The sequence below is a fragment of the Solanum dulcamara genome, chromosome 2, assembly GCF_947179165.1.
Source record: "Solanum dulcamara chromosome 2, daSolDulc1.2, whole genome shotgun sequence".
Lineage (NCBI taxonomy): Eukaryota > Viridiplantae > Streptophyta > Magnoliopsida > Solanales > Solanaceae > Solanum > Solanum dulcamara.
In genome coordinates this window covers 72,081,761-72,089,548 of record NC_077238.1, presented here as the reverse complement: position 1 = coordinate 72,089,548, position 7,788 = coordinate 72,081,761, and positions in this window count along the sequence as shown.

The following is a 7,788-nucleotide window of genomic DNA, read 5'->3' as shown; positions in this document are numbered from 1 at the left end:
CTTACTCTCACTCTTATAGTCTTCACCATTCTACTGTGCCGAGTTTCACTGCCCACTCTAGTTACAAACTTGAGACTTGAGTTTCACTACCCACTCTAGTTACAAACTTGAGACTTGTAGGTTATGGGCCCACCATACTAATGCTCACTTCACTCTAACAGATACCACCCAACAACCTTAGCCACTCAATGGTTCTACCCAACTACCACTGGTTTTGATCCAATTATCTCAGAATATAGGGACCTAGCCATTTCATAACCACACCTCATAATTAAACTTGATTTCTAGGTAACAACTACTACTACCCCAGTTACTCGTGGAAACTTCAATGAGAATATTCCCTGTCCACAAGCAACATCCACCTCTAACCTATAAATATAGAATAATTCATATAACACATATGTCATATCGAGGACAAACACGGTCCATCATCTTACCCACGAATAAGTCTATACAGTCTCACAATTCTTTATAACTAACACGCCTCAACTCAAGGTTTTCTTTGTAAGTCCTTTTTCCCTGGCTCATTTACAACTAACCTCACTATTACATAAAAATACAGATATCATCAGGTCCTCTCATAGGACCATCCACACACACATCTTTGACCATCTCAGAGGACCCAATCCAGACATATATATGTCGGAACGTGACTTTCAATCTAACAACATGTGATATCCAATTCAAATACGTGTCAGAACATGACACCCTATCCAATTATGTATCGGAATATGACACCCAATCCAATTATGCAAATCAATCATAAACTATCAACAATAGATCACAAGAATGTGTTCATCACAAAACAAGCAATCAAGTGATCATTTTGCATAAAGTCTAGCATGTTTGCCCAATTCATATACACATATGCAAGTCAGAAGTAATTCAACAAGTACATGGAACACACCTGGGAAACAAAACATCACCTACACTACCAAACCCTAAGGTTTATCCCCAATATCTATATATTTTATATCTCTGTACATACTACTATGACCATTACAACTTCACCCGTTTGTATGCAATAATATCACAATCAATAACTCCCTCAATCATTACACCATCCTTTTACCTAGGTCATTTTAAATTAAACAACTAAGACAACTAAATTTTTACTCATGACCCGTGACCCATAGCTTAGTTATATGATTTCTCATTAAATTTCCTTCTATACTACACAAGGGTATAGATGTAACTACTCAAATAAGAAAAACCTAGCCGACCTGGGCACTAAGCAACTGTGGAGAGATAATGTTGCTAAAATCCTTGATTCCAGATATCTGACGGGCAAGAGTGGCCTGAATTCCATCATTTTGAACCCTTCCAGCGTTAAGATTCCTTCTCCTCTTCTTCCCAAGTCAGGAGCAACTCTTGGAGGGCTTTTACAGTAACCCTCGCCTCTAACTTACCCTTGGAAGAAGTCGGGAAAATAAGAAAATTGTGACTTATGTTCTGTCCTACATTCTCCCGCTCTGGCGCCCATATTTCCGCTCTGGCGGCGCTGCTAAGGCCGGAAGATTTCTTCTAATCTTAATTAACAATGATTTTGGTCATTAAAATAGATACCAATTTACCCTTCATTTATCCCCGAACGATACCTGAGAGAACACACAAACTAGTTAGGGAACGCTTGTAAAAATGACTATTGTCCATAATCTAGGGGATAATTCACATACTCTGAATTACGGTGCAAATGAAAATACCTTAAATACACTCCCTACAAAGATTACTTAAAGAGAAATTGACCAACCTTCAAACCGTAATGCCTCACCCCATACCGCTCTGGCGGGATTCTTTCCACTGGAGCTGCACCGCTGTAGCAGGGATCCTACTGCTCTAAAGGGATGTCGCGACCAGTAAAGGGTCGGGAGAAGATGGCTTCTCCCCATTCTTCATATTCTCTCAAACTCTTCAAAAACTCTATTAAACTCCTCACTCCGATCGTCAACTCTCCAGTAAGAATCTTATCCATAACTTTAGATTAATGTTACTATTTACATTCTAATGATAACATGCTAAGAATCAGAAGAATCAAAGGCCCATAGGGTAATTTTATTACTTTTTGAAATATATTGCTTGCATTGGAATATTAACGTTGCACGGACCCCCTCCCATTACATCCACAAAGTAGTCAGACATCTTAGGCGTAAGGTTGGTAACAAATTTTACCCAAATAGGTCTAGAATATAGGGGTGAAAGTTGAAAAGTTTTTCTTGGCCTAAACCTTGATTATGCCAACTATTTGGAGTTTTGAACTAACTTTTTTTTTAAATAAGGGTGTTAGGACACTTAAGAGTACTGATCTGCAAATATTTTGAAGACTTTTCTGATCACAGCACCAATTTTGACCTTGTCGATCGAAGGTAAAAACTTTATTATTTATTGTGATGCTTCATATTTCGATTTGGGTGTTTTGTTGATGTAGGATAAGAATGTTGTAGCATATGCTTTGTGGCAATTGAAGGTGCATGAGAGGAACTACCCGACTCATGACTTGGAGTTGGCAGTGGTAGTATTTGCACTAAAAATCTGGAGACATTAGCTGTATGGCGTCAAGTGTGAGGTATTTACTAACCACCGTAGCTTACAACATGTGTTCACCCAGAAGGACTTGAATTTGAGACAACGAAGGTGGATGGAGTCTCTTAAAGACTATGATGTCACTATCTAGTACCATCCAAGTAAGGCTAATATGGTGGCAGATGCATTGAGCCAGAAATCGGTGAGCATGGGCAGTTTAGCCCGTTTGGGAGCCCTTAAGCAACCCCCGGCTTGAGAAATTAAGGCCTTAGAGGCCAAGTTCATGAGGCTAGGCATCGCAGAGAAAGGTGGGATAATAATCAGAGTTGATCTAAGGCCTACTTTTATAGAAGAGATCAAGACCAAGAAGTTTGAAGATATTAACTTAATGAAATTAGAGAAAAAGTGTTGATGGCAAGGCCCAAGACTCAATAGTTAATGTAGGTGGGGTGCTTCACTTTAGGGGAAGGATTTGTATTCTCCAGGTAGATGGACTAATTCAAAAAACCTTGTTTAACTCTCATAGTTCATGATACTCTATTCACCTGGGAGTAACTAAGAAGTATCAAGACTTGAAACGGTTATATTGGTGGCCTGGTATGAAGAGAGACATAGTTGAATATGTAGTCAAGTGTCAAAATTGTCAACAGGTGAAATATGAGCACCAAAGTCCTACAGGTTTGCTTCAAAGAATATCCATTCCTGAATGTAAGTGGGAGAGAATTGCCATGGACTTTGTGGTGGGACTTTACAAGACTTTGGAAAAGTATGACTCCATTTGGGCAGTGGTTGAAAGATTAACAAAGTCAGCACACTTTATCCCAGTTAGAGTGGACTACAATGTACAATAGCTAGCCTGGATTTATGTGAAAGAGATAGCAAGGCTGCACAGGGTGCCCCTTTCTATCATTTTGACCGTAGTACGTAATTCACTTCTAAATTTTGGGGTAGGTTGCTTGAAGAGTTGGGTACTCAACTCATTTTCAGCACAGCTTTCTATCCACATATAGATGGGTAGTTAGAAAGAACTATCCAAGTACTGGAAGATATGTTGAGGGCATGTGTGATGGACTTTGGGGGACATTAGGACAAGTTTTTGCCCTTATGTGAGTTCTCCTACAATAACAGCTACCACTCTAGTATTGATATGGCACCATTCGAAGCCCTGTATGGGAGGAGATGCAGGTCTCCCAAAGGGTGGTTTGAAGCTGGGGAAGTGAAGCCATTAGGGGTAGACTTAGTGAGAGATGCTCAGGAGAAGGAAAGAAGCATTCAAGCTAAGCTTCTAGCAGCTCAAATTCGTCAGAAAGAGTATGCTGACCTTAAAGTAAGAGATATGACATTTGAGGCCAGTGAGCAAGTACTTCTAAAAGTGCCATCCATTAAAGGGGTAATGAGGTTTGGCAAGAAGGGCAAGCTCATTCCTTGCTATATTGATCCTTTTGAAATTTTTGACTATGTAAGGCCAATGGCGTATAGATTGGACTTACCACCTAGCTTGTATGGGGTACACCCGGTGTTCCATGTGTCCATGCTGAAAAAGTACTATGGGGATGAAGACTACATCATTAAATGGGACTCCGTGCTGTTAGACAAGGAACTCCAATATGAAGAGTAGCCAGATGCAATCCTTGATCACGATGTCCGAAAGGTGAGGACTAAAGAAATTAATATGGTTAAAGTGCAATGGAAACATCGTTCGGTAGAGAAAGTTACTTAGGAGACTGAAAAAGACATGCAAGACAAGTATCCTCAACTATTCGCTGAAACAGGCACTACTCTATCTCTACTTTAGCTCTGTTTTTCCCTATTTAGTCACTCAGGTACGAGTGATGGATAATCTGGTATCTATTGTAATGAATTGTCCCCGTCGTTAGGAATAGGCCAATAGAGAAGGATTTCGGGGAAGAAAACTGTTCCACATATTTTGGGTTAATAACTAGTTGTTTTCTTAGTTTATGGGAACTCAACATTTATTCTCGTTTTACACCTGTTTTTCATCCTAAAGTTGGGATTTCTTTGTGATTAGTATTGTTGGGTTGTTTAGAATGGTTCTCCGACTGAAGAGTTAGTGTAAGTATCAGTCACGGTGGGTCAGGGTCGTGACAAGAACAAATAATCATGGATTTTCTGCTCTTGTTAATCAATCTCTATGATCATTTAATTGTGTTGATTTTGTCTTAAGTAACGGTTACCTCAAAGGTGCGGAGTAGTTTTCACTTGTTTAAACAAAATCATTGCTTTGAATTAAAATAGTTTTTGATAATGCCAAGAGTGGAAAGATAAAGGGTATGTTTTATTTATAAACCATGTTAACTAACCTGGTTCATCTAAGTGTTCCATGCTTTAGTGCTAACACGTGAAGGAAGCATATGGAGATGGGGAAGCAAAATGACATATGTTTATCATCATCAAAAAACAGGGAATTTGTTGGGATAAGTATAGTTTTGATGATTGAAGAAATGTACGAAAAAGGTAATCATAACTGGTTCATGAGAAATTGTTTCAAATGACTTCTACCTACACTAGGACTACGCAGATAAAGTCAAGTATGCATATATCAAAGAAAGTAGTTAATTCAAATAAACACTAAGTAAAATAATTCGTGGTGAAGACTGAAAAGTTGTGTTTGATTATGACTCTTGAAGAAGAAGAAGAGTTCAGATGAAAAGAGGAGTCTCAATGTCAAGAGGAGTCCTAAGTAAAATACAATTTTGTGAAGAGGTTGTACAAAGCGAAGACTCATGGAACTGAAATACTTGCGCACTTACAGAGAAAAGGCAATTGGCTAATTTACTTTGAAGTGTTGTTCGTATATTGAAGAAGTTGATCGAGGAGTAAGGTTCTATTACAGTGTTAGACTAAGAGTTTTGACATTCATGTAGTAGGAGCCTTCCTAGAGTCGTACTATTAATGTAATCGTAGTTTCAGTGTGTTATAAATTGAAGTAGGATTATTATCTTCAAGTTGGGGAACTCGAAGACTTGAGAACACATACTTTGGGAGATTTGTGTGTTGTTTGGAATTAGAGTTTATAATTTCTTAGTTTACATAGGTTTGTAATCTTTTGATGAAAGACTCATTGTGGTTTAATGACGTTGGGAATAAATCTTGTAGAGGTACATATCGTGGTTTTTACACCTTTTATGAGTCGGATGTTTCCACGTAAAAACAGTTGTTCTTAACTTACTACTTTGAAATATATTGGGCAACCCATTTCACTTAGGCAAATAGTGAAGGTAATTAACTAATCTAGGTCGTGTAGAATAACAGTATAATATAATCAAATTCATATTAATTACATTTGGTCAAAAATCATTTATATTGATTGATTAATGAAGAAAAATGAGCTAAATTAGATTACAAAGCTTCGTTACTAGCCAGATGTATATAGATCCGGTCAGCTGTAATGCTTAATTATATAACAAAGTGTGCTTAATTAGTTGGAGATTAACCACTTGAACAAGATGAGTAAATTGACGGAACGATAATTTTGAGCTCTATATTGTACTCGTATAAGATGAGCTATTCTAATGCATGAGTTGTTTTGTGACCTTGTTGACAATGAATTTAGTCTATATAGTAGCCAATATTAACAAATTAAAAAATGAATGATACAAAATCTAAGGAAAAAAAATAAATCTTTTGAGTTACATTTTAATATTCTCAATTACATTTTTAATTTCCGTTCTAGTATTTTTGAAGTTTCTTTATATTTTTATTTGACTATGTTATTAAAGTTTGTATGAGAAAAAATAATATTTCCTCGTTTTATTTTACTTGGCTCATCTTGATGACTTGATAATTCCTTTATAAAAAATACATTTCTTCAATTTCATATTACTTGACCCTAGTTGATTTGGTTCACTCCTTCAAACAAAAATTTAATTAGAGATGTATCTTACTAAACCGACTTTATTAATGATATTTTGAAACTCTAAATTTGACTGCTATAATTTGATATAGTAATTTAATATTAATGATAGTATGAAAAAAGTAATAAAACTCTATTGATTTGTTGTAATTGACAAGTAAAATGAAACATTTGTTTTGGCACGGAGGCCAAGTAATATTAAAAGGGGGAAGTTTCAATTTACTTGTCCAATTTATTAAATCAAAAGAATTTTATTATATTTTTTTCATTTCTACCCTAAGTATTAAACAACTACATAAAGTAGTAGTAGTCAAATTTAGAGTTCTAAAGCATAATTAATAATGTTAGTTTAGTAAAATACATCTCTAATTTAAAAAAATTTAAGGGGTGTGTCAGGTCAATATGGTGGAAGCAAACGAAGGGAGTATCTATTAAAGGTTTATTTTAATTATGCTTTAAAAATCTAAATCTGACCACTAATAATTTATGTAGTTATTTAATGACAAGGGTAGTATCAGAAGCAAATACTCTCTCCTTTCACTTTTACTTGTTTAGAATTTTAATAATAGATTTTCGTTTTTAGTTATCACTTTTAATATATCAAGAAAAGATTTAATAAGAAAAATCATGTTCGACCTTTAGCATTAATTACTTTTAACTACACATCATTTTCTAAGACCTAATACTAACTCGTATCAATTAATATGTGTATTATGATAAAAACACTTATATTATTCATTATTTCTTAAGGGACGAGCAAAATCCAAATTAGACAAATAAAAGTGAACAAAAAAATAATAAATTTATCTTGATGGCTAAATTGAATAAATAAATTTTAAAAAGAACCACTTTTAGTTAGGATCAAGTAAAATAAAACACCCCCCCCCCCCCCACCCCACCCCAATCCCATTTCATCTGTCATAATTAAGAAAAAAACTAAGTAATGTAGGAGTATATTTACTAAATTAGATTATCCTTGTTTACTTTTTAGATTTTTAGATGTTACTTTCTTCATTCCAAAATATTTGTTATTTTTATTAATTATAAATAATCACAATAATTGTTATTTTAGAAAATCAAGATATAATTAAATATATTATTCCTCCCATGTTACTCTTAGGAATAGTAAACATTGACTAACAATCTCTTTATTTATTGGTTGTTAAAATGCTGTTATCAACACACGTTTTATTTATTAAAAAGAGAGCACACTTTTTTATTAATTAAAGAGAGATTAGATAGATGATAAAGAAATTAAATAAGAGTATGATACATAATTTCTCTTACCAGGCGTGCAAACTAAAATTATAAAATTTTGGAACGGAAAATAACATTTTTAACCTGGATCTTATTTGCCCTAGAAACATGTGGTTGTTTGATAGAATGCATTAGGA